Here is a 3,699-nt window from a genome sequence, read left to right as displayed (position 1 = left end):
TTAAGTCTCAGATAAGAAATGACATCGATCCCTATTGTTGTCTTTCCTTTGGAGTTTTGTAAACTTTATCAGTTCTATATTTTTCTTTCCTCTCTGGAAGGGTTCTAGACATGCTGTGAGATGTTCACAGCATTGTTATAGAGAATATGGGGATATTTCTCCCTGTCTCACATCCTTTTTAGGATTTACTGTAGCTATCTCTCTTGAAATGCACGGTGTCTTTAGTAGAAGGGGACTTTCTACTTTTAATCAGAGAACTTAGATCTCTGCGGAGATAATCTAGTTTTCTTTCTGATATAGGTAAGAAGCTGGAGGTTTAATTGTTCATTTAGAGCAATGTCTTGTCTTATTAGACTTGCTGTACTAGCCGCCAGACATTGTGGCTGAAATTTATGGTCAGCTGAGAAGCCTGCCTGTGGTTTAGTGGTACAGCTTAGGCTTTATAGTTCTGCAGTTGCAGATTCAATTCTTTCTGTTTCCTCCAAATACACGCTTCTAGTGCCTCCATTTAACCTCTTAAGGACATATGACGGAATGTTTCCATCATAAAACAATTGAGCAGACTGAAACTGTGTCCTTAAAGGGTTAAGGAGACTTTGTTTGGGTCATGCCTTTTCAAGTCCAATCTAAGTTTTCCTCCCAGGGGCAGATTTCTCTTTCTAGAGTATCTGCAATCCAATTAGGATGAGAGGCATTCCTTGGACTAGATTCAGGGTCTTCATCTCTGGGAGTGACAGTTACAGTCCCAGTTTGGGAATGGGATATAGGTATTTACCTCATATATTTCAGATTCTGTCCTTCAAAGTAGTATCCTTTCTCCTTTGGTTCTAGTGGACCTTTTCATAACAAACCTAGACCTGAGAGATTTATTGTTTCCTTAATCGGAATCTTCTGTAGTTTTCTTAGTTTGTGCCATCCCAGTCAGATCTGTAGGTCTTGGGATATTGCAAGTGTGTTTTTCTGGACAATATATAGTTCAGGTATCATCCTGACTTCGAGCGAACTCTCTTTTAAGAGATCTTGTCCAATTTTCTTTTCCGGGGATGGGAAATGAATCTGGAGAAGAGTTCCCTTGTTCTATCCACAAGGGTAATTTATTTGGGACTACCACCACAATACCCTGAATGCACCCGATTTCATTTGATCTCGGAAGTTATGCAGGGTCAGGTCTGGTCAGTACCTGGATGGGAGACCGCCTGGGAACATCAGGTGCAGTATGCTTGGACCTTTATTTGATTTTTTATCTAGGAAATTTATTCCTTTTCCCCACTCTGCAGTCTTCTGTCCAGCCAACAGTAAGTTTTAGTGGCCGGTGGATAGCTTAGCCATCTTGCAACCAGGAGGTTGGGAGTTTGGCTTTAGCTGCAGTTGATTTTTCTTCACTTTTCTGTGACCCTGTGTATGGAGGGAATTGGTCTGATGGTATTCCATGGACATCATTCCTTTTGCTATTTTCCATGACATGGAGAACTTTCGGATCTGTCTTAGATCAGATGACAAGATACTTTCTTCCGTAGTATTTTTTCAGGGGTATCTATCTCTGGGCGTGTGTTTCTGGAGATATTCCTGGGTGATGTGAACACGGATGCCAACCTGCTAGGCTGGTAAGCTGTCTGGGTCTTTAAGGATTATGGACTCGGAAGTGTCTGCTGTCCTCTTTAAACATCTTTGAGTTGAGAGCAATTTGCAATGCTCTGATGACCTGAGTCGTCCCTGGATTGGTTCCAGTCGGACAATATCACCTCTAGGGTTTATATCAACCATTAGGGAGGAACTAGAGGTTCCTTAGCGATGTAGGAGGTGACTTGGATTGTTCAGTGGGAGGAAGCTCACATTTGCTGTCATCCACTTTCCAGGGGTGGACAATTGGGAATCAGACTTCTAAACAGACTGATAATTCATCCCGGGGAGTGAGCATTTCCATCCGGAAGTGTTCTCTAGATAGACCCTCACATGGGGGGTTTCAGGAGTGGACTTCTGTGGGCATTTTTGACAGAACGCCAAGTTTTGAAGGCATGGTTTATGGTTATGTGATCCGCAGACTGTCCTGATAGATGTTCTGACATTTTTCTTGGATTTCAGTCTTGCATACCTTTTTCCTCTGTTTGTTCTCTTTCCACAAGTCATTACTTGTATTTTCAGATGAGAGAGGCGGTGATTTTATTTGTCCCTGCGTGGCCTCGCAGGATCTGGTATCTACAGGCGACTAAGGATTGCCAAGTTGCTGTTTGTTTCTCTGGGAAACATAAAGGTCAGAGAGCTTCAGCTACTTCTCTTTCTCTTTGGTTGAGTAGTATAATGCGTTTGGTTTATGATACTGCTGGACAGCAGCCTCCTGAGAGAATTTCAGCTCATTTCACTCGGGCTGTCCCTTCTTCTTGGGCTTTCAAGAAGGAAGTTTCTGTAGAACAGATTTGCAAGGCTGCAACTTGGTCCTCTCTGCATACTTTTTCCAAATTTGATATTTTTGTTTCAGCTGAGGCTTCTTTTGGGAGAAAGGTTCTTCATGCAGTAGTGCCTTCTGTTTAGCTTACCTGTCTTGTCCCTCTCTAATCATCTGTGCCATCTAGCTTGGGTATTGGTTCCCACTAGTAATTGATGATTCTGTGGACTCATCATATCTTATGAAAGAAAACATAATTTATACTTACCTGATAAATTTATTTATTTCCGGATATGGTGAGTCCACGGCCCACCCTTTATTTTAAGACAGTTATTTTTAACTAAAACCTCAGGCACCTCTATACCTTTGTGTTATCTTCTTTTTTCCATTTTCCCTTCAGCTTTGATGTGGTGCTCTTTGCCTCCTCCTGCTGGCCAGGAGTGATATTCCCACTAGTAATTGATGATTCCGTGGTCTCACCATATCCGGAAAGAAATACATTTATCAGGTAAGCATAAATTATGTTTTTCTTTTCTACCGGTCCCTGGCAGTAGTGGAGGAATCTGTCACACCTTAGAAGCCATTCCATGCCTGACTTCAGGATCCACAGGTAAATGCTTTTCTTTCTAGGTTAGAAGGTACCAGCACTCTAAGGGTTAATCTCTTTGTGGAATATTATTCTTGGGACTCATTATATCTTTATTAGAAGATATGTTTTTATCACAGATATTATTGGGGGCACTGCATACCATTTAAGAGGGTGTTATGAGGCTGACAGATATTTATGTAAAAAAGGAATGTTTCGAAAGGGGGGCGGAGTTAGCTGCCAAGCAGAGAGGACATGCACTAATAGAGCTCTCCACAGATTTATCTTAAAAACTGAAATAATATCAACTTTATTCCAAGTTTGGACTTTAATATCCCTGGGAGAAGATCCCTGATTGAATTGGGGCTACTAATGCAGTGAATTCTGCACATTCTGCTGACCCTGTACAGTCCTAAAGACCACCAGCTTAGGAACACTGTGGCCGCATCAGTCCGGGACCTAAACCCCAGCACCGCAACTCCAAACCACCAGCCTATTGTACTCCGGAGGGTCGGGGATCCGCTCCGGAGTATAGCGGTGCACTGCCTAGGGGTTCTTAGCCCACGAGTGTATCTTACAACAGGGCACCATTGTAATGGGTGCGGCTGCGGGAGTTAACGGATAAAGGAGCAATGAGAGAGGACTGCAGGGTACTTGCGCTCACAGTACACAGGGGATTTACATTCCGAAGCCCCGGTACCACGGTGACACAGTCAGTAAGGAGAAGTAA

General features: G+C 42.8%; 1 pseudogene; it reads left to right on the top strand.

Annotated features, from left to right (window-relative positions):
- The first annotated feature begins 1,102 nt into the window (after positions 1-1,102).
- Positions 1,103-1,221, top strand: LOC128665226 (uncharacterized; annotated as a pseudogene).
- Positions 1,222-3,699: the final 2,478 nt, after the last annotated feature.

The sequence above is a fragment of the Bombina bombina genome, chromosome 6 (genome assembly GCF_027579735.1).
Source record: "Bombina bombina isolate aBomBom1 chromosome 6, aBomBom1.pri, whole genome shotgun sequence".
Taxonomy (NCBI): domain Eukaryota; kingdom Metazoa; phylum Chordata; class Amphibia; order Anura; family Bombinatoridae; genus Bombina; species Bombina bombina.
The sequence above is the reverse complement of the archived record's forward strand: the minus strand, read 5'-3'. Positions and strand labels throughout refer to the sequence as shown.